This window comes from Mustelus asterias, unplaced genomic scaffold (genome assembly GCF_964213995.1).
Source record: "Mustelus asterias unplaced genomic scaffold, sMusAst1.hap1.1 HAP1_SCAFFOLD_935, whole genome shotgun sequence".
In the NCBI taxonomy this organism is placed as follows: Eukaryota; Metazoa; Chordata; class Chondrichthyes; order Carcharhiniformes; family Triakidae; genus Mustelus; species Mustelus asterias.
The window spans coordinates 68199-80397 of NW_027590881.1; positions in this window are offsets into that span (position 1 = coordinate 68199).

Genomic DNA, 12199 nt, shown 5'->3' on the forward strand with positions numbered 1-12199 from the left:
ACAGCAGGATATAGATAGGCTGGAAAATTGGGCGGAGAAATGGCAGATGGAATTTAATCCAGGTAAATGCGAAGTGATGCATTTTGGAAGAACAAATGTAGGGGGGAGTTATACAATAAATGGCAGAGCCATCAAGAGTACAGAAACACAGAGAGACCTAGGTGTGCAAGTCCACAAATCCTTGAAGGTAGCAGCACAGGTGGAGAAGGTGGTGAAGAAGGCATATGGTATGCTTGCCTTTATAGGACAAGGTATAGGGTATAAAAGCTGGAGTCTGATGTTGCGTCTGTATAGAACGCTGGTTAGGCCACATTTGGAGTACTGCGTCCAGTTCTGGTCGCCGCACTACCAGAAGAACATGGAGGCTTGAAAGAGGGTGCAGAGTAGGTTTACCAGGATGTTGCCTGGTATGGAGGGTCTTAGCTATGAGGAGAGAGTGGGTAAACTGGGCTTGTTCTCCTGGAAAGATGGAGAATGAGGGGAGACCTAATAGAGGTATACAAAATTATGAAGGGTATAGATAGGGTGAACAGTGGGAAGCTTTTTCCCAGGTCGCAGGTGACGATCACGAGGGGTCACAGGCTCAAGGTAAGAGGGACGAGGTATAACTCAGATGTTGGAGGAACGTTTTTTACACAGAGAGTGGTGGGGGCCTGGAATGCGCTGCCAAGTAGGGAGGTGGAGGCAGACACGCTGACATCGTTTAAGACTTACCTGGATGGTCACATGAGCATGCTGGGAATGAAGGGATACAAACGAATGGTCTACTTGGACCAATGAGCGGCACAGGCTTGGAGGGCCGAAGGGCCTGTTTCCTGTGCTGTACTGTTCTTTGTTCTTTGATCTACTGTGACCCAAAAACAACATACTGCAGTTGCTGCAACTCCCACGTCATAGCAGAAAATGTTCAAAATACAAAACAGGCCAAACAGCGTCTATGGAAAGGGAAACGGAATGATTGTTTCAGGTCGCTGACCTTCTCTCCAAACTGGAAGAATTTAGAGATTTAACGATTTACCAACAAATACAAAGTCAAGGAAAGTAGTAAGGGCGAGGACGAATGAACAAACTGTCTCGTGATAGGATGTAAGGCTATAGTGATGGCATGACAATGGGGAAGATTAATGTTTACACTGACGCAATCTCCCAGATCTGGATGCAAATCTCACTCGAAATGAGAAGAAATTATGCACGAAACTCCTCGCCTTCCAGTGAAGATGAGGCAGATCTGGGTCATAAACCATTAACTTTAAGATTAACAGTGGGATGGAGAAAGACTCAATTTGAGCGGTGACAGCACCAGAGGAATGGAAAACTGTCGTTCACCCAGGAAAAGGGCAAAGTTTAAACACAGCTGCGCCCAACGTGTGGCTCGAATCCATGACCCTGGAATTAAGAGTTTCATGCTTGAACAACTGAGCTAGTGGGGCACATTGAGACGCTGATGTTCCAGATTCGAAAAAAAATATGTGTTTCTTTTTCCATTCAGATTGTTCTGATTACAAAGTTTACAATGAATCGACCTGCAGAATCCTGAAAGTTACAATGCATTCCTCTCAATAATCATTAACATCATTGTCATCTTTCACGTCTTAGATTCATGTCCTTCCAAACATTGCAAACTCCTCTTACATCTGTCGGGCGGCATGGACAAGTTGGGCCGAAGGGCCTGTTTCGATGCTGTAAACCTCTATGTCACCTTAATATTCTTGTTCGAAATACTCCAGTCAGCGCGTGAAGCCACACAGCATGTATACTGTCAAACTGTCTCCCAGTTTCAGACTTTTCATTGTGATCACATCTCATTCTAAACTACAGAGGGAACATATTCATCCAACTGGATCTCTCCGCCCAGGAGAACAGCCTCATCATAGAAATCAATCCAGAGGACCTTGGTTACACACATACAGCGAGAGAATAGAAGGAGCAAAGAGAAAATAATGATCGATGCACAGACAGAGACTGAAAGAAACTGATACGGTAATAGAGTGACAAAAAGAGACAGAGCAGACATCAACAATCCATGAATAGTCCTGTAGAATTCCTGCAGTGCAGAAGGACGCCATTCGGTCCATCGAGTCTGCATCGACCAAAGTCCCGCATAGACACTATCCCCATAACCCCATGCATTTACCAGACTCTAAGGGGAAATGTAGCATGGCCAATGCACCTAACCAGCAAATCTTGTGACTGTGGAAGGAAACTAGATCACCCAGAAATAACACACGCAGTCATGGGGAGAATTTGCCAACTCCAAACAGACAGTTACCCTCGCGGGGAATCGAATGCAGGTCCCTGAAGCAGCAGTGATAACCACTCTGCCACCGTGATACCCCAATACATATCACTTACGAGATGAAGGCACAGCGCTCTGAAAAATTGTGATAGCAAAAAAAACCCTATTGGACTTTAACTTGGTGTTCTGAGACCTCTAATGTGCCCACACCTGTTCAACGTCACATCTCCACATCATGGCGATACACACGTCATCTTTCTGAACCCACAGGCATGGGTTTCTCTGAATTGGCGAATCGAGATAAAGTGAATATCCACAAGCATCTTTTGAAGATGTCTTGATTTATTTGTGAGCATGTTATGTTGATAGAATCCCTGCAGCGTGTGCTCGGATTCTCAAACCAAACCCCATATAAACCAATCCTGCCATGTGCACGGGAAATAAGTTAACAAACCCAACGGTTCGTTCACAAACCCTATCGCAAACAATAGCTAAATGAGGACTTGTTCGGGACCTCTTGCGACTTTGTAGATCTTAATACCCAAAGCCAGAATGGTACCCCCAGGTACCCCCAGAACTACGAGCCACCGCGAGGAAAGCAGTTTCGGCATTACATTCCCATTGCCATCAAAATCTGATCAGACATCTCAGTGAAAGTGAAAGTGCTGAAAAAAACGCAGGAAGTCAGGACTCTTGTGTGCACAGGGAAAGAAAGTTCAATCTTTCCAACTCCGTGACGTTTAGTTTCAACAAGAAATGGTTAGAAATGTACAAAGTTTTAAACAACTGATATCCAGGAGGGACGAAACATAACAACAGTTGATGAGGTGGAAGTCAGGAGAGATTAAATGAGAGAAGCAAAAACAATCACAAAGTGTTTACACCACAGATTAAGGCTGTCCAAAGTTCTTCACAGGACTCAAGGGCGAAAGGGGAACCTGTGGATGTGCTGTACATAGATTGCACACCTGTCACATTGATGTGGTTGTGGGTTTTGAAAATTGACAAGTACACTTAATAACATAGGAACTAAGATCAGAAGTAGGCAAATACAGCTCTTCGAGCCTGCTCCGGCATTCAATCAGTTCATGGGTGATATCTCCCTGGTCACAAATCCAGGTCCCCACCTGTTCTCTTTCTTGAAAACGTTTAAAGATTCAGAATCTACCATGCTATGGGGCAGCAAATTCCACAAATCCACGACTGTCAGCAATACGTGGTTACTCAACATCTCAGTTTTACGTCCACCGCCTCTCAACCTATATATGTGACGCTAGCTCTGACAAAATGACATCTCGACTCGAAATACTGGCTCTATCCTTTCCCCACAGAGGCTGCCAGACCAGCTGAGATTTTCCAGCTTTTTGTGGTGGTTTTTTCAGACTCCAGCACCCACAGTATCTTGCTTTAATATACATGTGACCTCTTCTTCTCGATTGCCCGAAAAGAAGAAACATTTGATCTGCGTTTATTCTATCAATTCTTTTAGAATTTTATATCCCTCAATCACTTCAGCATCTTGTGGGGCGATTTCACTCACTGTCGATTTCTTGTCCCAGCCAACTGAATTGGTGTCTTCACTGGCTGAAGGAAGCACCGATGTTCCATACAAACAGGACACTTTGGAGGAGAAACTTGTCTCTCGTGAAAACGATCAGGGATGAAAATAATGAGCAAAGGGATATAGTTCGAAAACCTCAGTTCACCGGTTACCCTGGTAGTCCACTGGTTTGTGTTCAGCACTCTCCCAGTGATATTTGGTTTCAACTCTCACTCAAGAAGAAAATATTCATTGCTTTCAGCAAACGATTAAAAATAAGCTGATTTACTCTTTGATCGAAAGCAGATCTACTAGAATCAGCCGAGTGAGGATTGTAAGTTTACATCAGAGCCGCAAATGTCACATGTGCAACAGTTCAAGAACAAACACAGAAAGAGAAGGGCAGTGATGGTCTGCAAAGCACGAGCAATAGAGATGGTGATGCAAGGGAAAATCTGGATTATGATTGGCCAGATTTTTACCGATTACACTGTCAGCGAAATATGACATTTTCCCCTCATTCTGCATTGAAAAACATTTGGAAAGGTGTCTGTCCAGTTCCGAACCGTCGGAAGCGAAAGTGTTAACTGCAGTGGATTGATTGTTGTGTGTTTTCATTGGTTGAACACATCACTGTGTTGAAGCAGAATGTGCCATTTTGCAGGAAAAACGTGTTTGTGGTGAAAGTATGAAAATAAAAATAACAAAGGTAGCGCGGATAAAGCAAATTCTAAAACACACTGTAAACTCCTGCTCTGGGGGTTAGAGATTGACATTTTCACTGATGTTTTTATTGCAGGTCAGTAAATGAAGATTTATTCCTCGCATCCAAACCGTGAAAACAGATGTCAGTTATTGCCTGGTGGAACATGTCAAACACAATCTCGCCTCGTGTCCGGAAGTGAAGACGCTGAGCAAGTTTTCTTGTCATTTCTGTCAGGAGTTTGGGAAACAGACGAGGCTAAGGACAGTCTAAATGGTGCCGGGCCTTTATTGCAGCTCATTGTGTTTCTGACTGGAGATGATTTCTGTTTGTTGAGCAGTTCAGGATGAGTTGACTCAGTGAAGGTGCAGGCTCCTGACGGCCTTTCCCAACTCAGTTGCATCCAATGTATTTCAGTAACAATATCAGTCAATTGCAGGATTAGCATGATTATTTTTCTGCCCCCGTAGCCGAACGGTCTAAGGCGCTGGATTAAGGCTTCAGTTTCTGAGTTTGAGTCTGAATCCCACCGCTGCCAGAGTCAATTTAAGTTTTGGTCCTTTCGGCAGAATTCTAACAGCTCGGATATGTTTCCTCCCTGCTGGATTTCACTTGTTTTAAACTTCCTACATTTCTAACCATTCCTCGTGTTAATGAAAAGTCTTGGAGGTGAAAGATGAGTTTTGTTTCCTGTGCACACTCTGTATTACTTCCTGAGATTTTTCCAGCATTATCACCGTTCAGTGCAGGTGTATGATCCGCTTTGGATGGCAGTGAAAATATATTTAGTTGACTTGCATTTATCATGATTGCTATTTCGCCTAGGGGTATGATTCTCGCTTTGGGTGATAAAATCCGCAAGCCTGCGTGAGGTCCCAGTTCAAATTCTGGGTAAGCCCTGATTAAGCTGTCGTTTCGCATTGGACAAGAGGAGGATTTTGTTAGTTTATTTCCCGTGCACATGGCAGGATTGGTTTACGTGGGGTATGATTTGAGAACCTGAGCAGACAATGCAGGGATTCTGTCAGCACAACACACTCACAAAGAATCAAGACATTTTCAAAAGGTGACTATGCTTTCGGACATTCACTTAATCCTTATTCACCAACTCAGAGGACCGCATTCTTCTGGTTTCAGACAGCTGTTTTGTGTTTATTCGACTCTGCCGCACTCTCTGTCCCTCTCCGTCTTTTTTGTTGCTGTATACCTGTCTCAGGCTCTTTCACTCTCTGTCTCTCTTTCAGATCATCAATCACTGTTCCCCCTTTTTCTCTGTATTTCCTTTATCCTTTCGTTGTCTGTGTTCAATCAAGGTTCACTGGATTGATTTCTGTGATGATGCGGTTGTCCTGGGAGGTGAGATTCAGTGGCATGAGTCTGTTTGTTCTGTAGATTAGAATAATGAGAGGTGATCGGATTGGAAAGTCTGAAAATGGCGAGACAGTTTGACTTCGGACAGATTGAAACGCTCTTTCCCCAAGTGGTTGGAATATTCAGATCAAAAAATATTAAGGTGAAAAATATAAGAGTGTTTGTGCAATGTTTGAAAAGAGGTGAAGCTAAGAAGTGGAAGATGTAAATGAAGTTATTGATGATTGAGAGGAATGCATTGTAACCTCAGGGATTCCGTAGATTGAATAATTATAAAATGTGTAATCAGAACAAGCTGAGGCACCAGATGGAAACGCTTCATTTGCCTCCACACATTTTTGGATATGGAGTGCTGGGGCCCACATGTGCCCGGCGAGCTCAGTCGGTAGAGCATGAGACTCTTAATCTCACGGTCGAGCCCCACATCGGGTGTTCTTATTTTAAAACTTGCCCCATTCCTGGGTAAACGCCAGCTCTCCATGCCTCCGGCAGTGCCACCGCTCAAACTGAGTCTTTCTCCATCCCGCTTTGTTGATCTCACAGTTACTGCTTTCTGAGTTAAAGTTGTCTTTGCTTCCCTGGAAGTCGAAGTGTTTAGTGCTAATTCAGCGAGAAGGTTTCTTCTCATTTTGCTCGAATTTGGAACCCAGACTTGGGAGATTGTGTCAATGGAAACAATCCCCATTGTCATCTAATCACTCCAGCCTTACGTCCTATCACAAGGACGTTTGACTTTTCGTCCTTTCGCTCTCTATTTCCCTTTATTTTGTAGTTGTTAGTAAAACATTAAATCTCTATATTCTCCAAGTTGGATAAAAGGTCAGCGACCCTACACATTCACTCTGTTCCTCTCTCAATAGACGCTGTTTGACCTGCTGAGTGTTGCCAACATGGTCTATTTTGAGTTGCGATTTGCAACAACTCCAGTAACAATTTTTGGTTCAATGTGGATCAGTTTTCTTCGACTGAACCTTACTGCTCAAATAGTTGAGGGGTTGAGGTTTTGAATAGTAAGGTACAAGCACGTGTCACCATGATTGACATAAAATGAAACAAAATGAGGATTATTCATTTCAAAAGATGTTACTAAGTCAATATATATTTTGAAGAGGGTCAACCTACGGGTGACATTCAGTCACTCATCTGTTCCAATTTAAACAGAAAGTGGGACGGCGAGAGTCCAGAGTGGTAAGTGTTACCCCATGGAACTGACAGCACTCTGACCTAAGACACTAAGCCTTTCTCCCAAAATACACACACACACACATCCAGACTTGCTCAAAAAGAGAGGTTCCAACGAAATGTGAACTCGGGTAGCTGGATTCACAGTCCAGAGTGCTCACCATTACACCACGGAACACAGCGGGCGACAGCAGTCTGAAAATGGTCGTTCAATACCTGTACCAATTTGAACAGCAGGCAGAAATATCAGCCCCATTCCACAAGCCCGTCAATTACCCACTGCAATTCATATTCACATTTCCCTTACCTTTTCCTCCTGTCAAAATGTGTACTCTACCTTCAACTGCAATACATTTCACTGTCGTTCACCACATTATGTGGAGATGCCGGCGTTGGACTGGGGTGAACACAGTAAGACATTTCCACTCCATCTGACGAAGGATCAGCCCTCCGAAAGCTAATGGTATTTGCTGCCAAATAAACCTGTTGGACTTTAACCTGGTGTTGTTAAAACTCTTACTGTGCTCACCACATTCACAGAGCAATGTTAGCATCGAACTAATGGAAACCTTATTGTGGTAAAAATGCTGAACAACATCAGCTTATCATAGCTCTGCCTTCGTCACACCAGTGTGAAAATGTGAACAATTTCATATCTGGACAGAAAGGAAGGATAGTGTGGCTGTGGATAATTGGGCGCTGTGTACATTCTTGTAATCAGTATCTGGGAGAATCGGGCAAATGAGATCCTGGTGGCCTCGTGGTTAGGGGTTCGGCGCTTTCAGGGTTACAGACTGCCATCGATATTTTAAGATATATTAAGATTTAATATTTTTTACAAACAAACCAGCAATACTTCCTGGTCCAAAGCAGCTCTGCCAGAATCAGTGGTGTGAGATTTGCAGTTTTGTTTCCGAATTGGAAATGTCACGTGGACAACAGGTCAAGAATAAACACAGATAGTGAAGGACATTGATCGGACGCAAAGTGCTGATGATGGAAATGGTGATACAAGGCAAATCTGGGTGGTACTTGTCAGATTGAACCGTTTGCACTGACAGAAATATCATTCATTTCTGGACAAAAACCCGGGCTAAGTGACAAGAAAACTTCTCACTGAATTCACCAGTAAACTATTTGTCTTCGACTAATTGCAGGGCAGTTTTCATTTAGAAAGCAGTAACAGTGAGATTAACAAAGCGGGATGGAGAAAGATTCAGTTTGAGCGGTGACATTGCCAGAGGAATGGGGAGCTGGAGTTCACCCAGGAAAGCAGCAAAAGTTCAAAAATAATGAGAAGCAGCCAATGTTGCCCTGGTCCATCATTCTTTGTGTCAGTTAATCCATCCTCTGACGCTTTCTATCACAGACCTTCTATTTAATATCTTTACTGAGTGTTTCCCGTCTTAAATCCCGCAAAAACTCAACAGCTCAATTAATGTTTCGTGAGAAACGAGAATAATTCTGAAATCTGAATCATTTTGAAATAAAACTATTTGGAAATATTTCTCCCTGGTCGTGAAGCGGGAACTTTCGCGTGTGAGTCAAACATGACAACCACTGCACGACGAGATGCGAATATGTGCACGGTGTCAAAATCAAAACGTTTCTTTCCTGTCAGTGCGTCAAAGAAATATCAGCATTCCTTATTTTACAGAAAACATTTGAGGCCGAGGTCATAGCAAAGGTAAGGTGGCTGTAATATCGAGATTCGGATAATGTTGACCATCGAACGGAAATGATACAGATTTCCTTCACCCTTAATGAGAAAGCTTAATGAGCGTTTTTGCTGGGGAACGTTTTTTACTGGGGAAAGGGAAGAAATTAGAAATTGGAGACCTATTTCACTATTGAATGTGGATTACAAGATTCTGGCCAAGGTCATCGCCAACCGGGTCAAGTCTGCTCTGGGGTCAGTGATCCATCCTGATCAAACCTGTGCTGTACCCGGCAGGAAGATCTCTGATAGCCTCGCGCTACTCAAGGATACGATCGCCTACGTGCAGGACAGGCAGGTGGACACCTGCCTCATCAGTCTAGACCAGGAGAAGGCGTTTGACAGAATATCGCACAGCTACATGATAGATGTGCTCTCCAAAATGGGCTTTGGGGAGGGAATCTGCAATTGGATCCAACTGCTCTACACAGACATCAGTAGCGCAGTTTCAATCAATGGGGTGGGAATCAGATATGTTTCAAATCAGAGTCAGGCAGGGCTGCCCTCTCTCCTCCGTCCTTTTTGTGTGTTGCATCGAACCCTTTGCCGAGGCCCTCAGAAGCGACCCAGGCATCAAAGGGGTTACAATCCCAGGCAGCGGAGGGACGCAAGTCAAAGCCTCCCTCTACATGGATGACGTGGCTGTCTTCTGCTCGGACCCCTTGTCTGTTCGCAGGCTTCTTCGAGTCTGTGAGCAGTTCGAGCTGGCCTCGGGGGCCAAAGTCAACCAGGGTAAGAGTGAGGCCATGTTCTTTGGGAACTGGCCTGACACATCCTTTGTCCCCTTCACCATTAGGGTAGACTACCTCAAGGTGCTAGGGATATGGTTCGGAGCGGCAGGGGCATGCGCCAAAAACTGGGAGGAGCGCATCGCCAAAGCGAGACAAATATTGGGATTGTGGGAGCTACGCTCCCTCTCCATCACTGCGAAGAAACTTGTGATCCGATGCGAGGTCCTGTCCGTGTTGTTGTACGTGGCGCAGGTGTGGCCTCTCCCCAATCCTGCGCAGCAGCAATGACCCGGGCCATCTTCAAGTTCATCTGGAGATCAAAGATGGATCGCGTCCGGAGGGAGGCGATGCACAAATCTCCAGAGAACGGAGGGAAAAACGTTCCCAACGCCGCCCTCATCCTGATGGCCACCTTTGTGTGCGGCTGCATTAAGCTGTGTGTAGATCCTCGGTACAGTAACAGCAATTGCCACTATTTTTTGATGTTCTACCTCGCCCATGTGTTGTGGAGGATGGGTCTGGCCACATTGCCGTGGAACTCTCCAAGTAGTTGGACTGTACCGCAGCACCTGTCCTTCGTGGAGAAATTCTTCCGGAAACACACCTTTGACCACATGGCTATCAAGCAGTTTCGGTAGGGGAACATGTGGCAAATAGTGACCACAACTCTGTTAACTTTAGGATAGTAATGGACAAGGATGAGTGCTGTCCTACGGGCAGGGTGCTAAATTGGGGGAAGGCTGACTATAGCCGAATTAGGCAGGAATTGGTGGATGTTGATTGGGAGAGGATGTTCGAGGGTAAGTCCGCGTCTGGCATGTGGGAGTCTTTTAAGGAACTATTGATAAGGCTGCAGGATAGGCATGTGCCTGTAAAAAGGAAAGATAGGAAAGGTCGGATTCGAGAGCCGTGGATAACCAGGGAAATTGAGGATCTGATTAAAATGAAAAGGGAGGCGTACGTTAAGTCCAGGCAACTGAAAACAGCTGGAGCTCTGGAGGAAAACAGAGAGAGTAGGAAAGAACTCAAACGGGGAGTTAGAAGGGCAAAAGGAGGTCACGAGATGTTCTTGACAGGCAGGATTAAGGAGAATCCTAAGGCATTCTATTCATACGTTAGGAACAAAAGAGTTGTCCGGGAGAAAATCGGACCTCTCAGGGACAAAGGAGGGGAATTATGCTTTGAACCCAAGGGAATAGGGGAGATCCTAAATGAATACTTTGCATCGGTATTCACGAAGGAGAGGGGCGTGTTAACCGGGAGTGTCTCGGAGGGAGGTGTTGACCCGTTGGAGAAAATCTCCATTACAAGGGAGGAAGTGTTAGGTTTTTTAGGGAACATTAAAACTGACAAAGCCCCAGGGCCTGATGGCATCTATCCTCGACTGCTCAGGGAGACGAGAGATGAAATTGCTGGGCCTCTGACGGAAATCTTTGTCGCTTCTTTGGACACGGGTGAGGTCCCTGAGGATTGGAGGATAGCGAATGTGGTCCCGTTGTTTAAGAAGGGTAGCAGGGATAACCCAGGAAATTATAGGCCGGTGAGCTTGACGTCCGTGGTAGGGAAGTTGTTGGAGAGGATTCTTAGAGACAGGAGGTATGTGCATTTAGAACGGAACAATCTCATTAGTGACAGACAGCATGGTTTTGTAAGAGGGAGGTCGTGCCTTACAAATTTGGTGGAGTTTTTTGAGGAAGTGACAAAAACGGTTGATGAAGGAAGGGCCGTGGATGTCGTCTATATGGATTTCAGTAAGGCATTTGACAAAGTCCAACATGGCAGGTTGGTTAAGAAGGTTAAGGCTCATGGGATACAAGGAGAAGTGGCTAGATGGGTGGAGAACTGGCTTGGCCATAGGAGACAGAGGGTAGTGGTCGAAGGGTCTTTTTCTGGCTGGAGGTCTGTGACCAGTGGTGTTCCGCAGGGCTCTGTACTGGGACCTCTGCTATTTGTGATATATATAAATGATTTGGAAGAAGGTGTAACTGGTGTAATCAGCAAGTTTGCGGATGACACGAAGATGGCTGGAATTGCAGATAGCGAAGAGCATTGTCGGGCAATACAGCAGGATATAAATAGGCTGGAAAATTGGGCGGAGAGGTGGCAGATGGAATTTAATCCGGATAAATGCGAAGTGATGCATTTTGGAAGAAATAATGTAGGGAGGAGTTATACAATAAATGGCAGAGTCATCAGGAGTATAGAAACACAGAGGGACCTAGGTGTGCAAGTCCACAAATCCTTGAAGGTGGCAACACAGGTGGAGAAGGTGGTGAAGAAGGCATATGGTATGCTTGCCTTTATAGGACGGGGTATAGAGTATAAAAGCTGGAGTCTGATGATGCAGCTATATAGAACGCTGGTTAGGCCACATTTGGAGTACTGCGCCTAGTTCTGGTCGCCACACTACCAGAAGGACGTGGAGGCGTTAGAGAGAGTGCAGAGAAGGTTTACCAGGATGTTGCCTGGTATGGAGGGTCTTAGCTATGAGGAGAGATTGGGTAGACTGGGGTTGTTCTCCTTGGAAAGACGGAGAATGATGGGAGATCTAATAGAGGTGTACAAGATTATGAAGGGTATAGATAGGGTGAACAGTGGGAAGCTTTTTCCCAGGTTGGAGGTGACGATCACGAGGGATCACGGGCTCAAGCTGAGAGGGGCGAAGTATAACTCATATATCAGAGGGACGTTTTTTACCCAGAGGGTGGTGGGGGCCTGG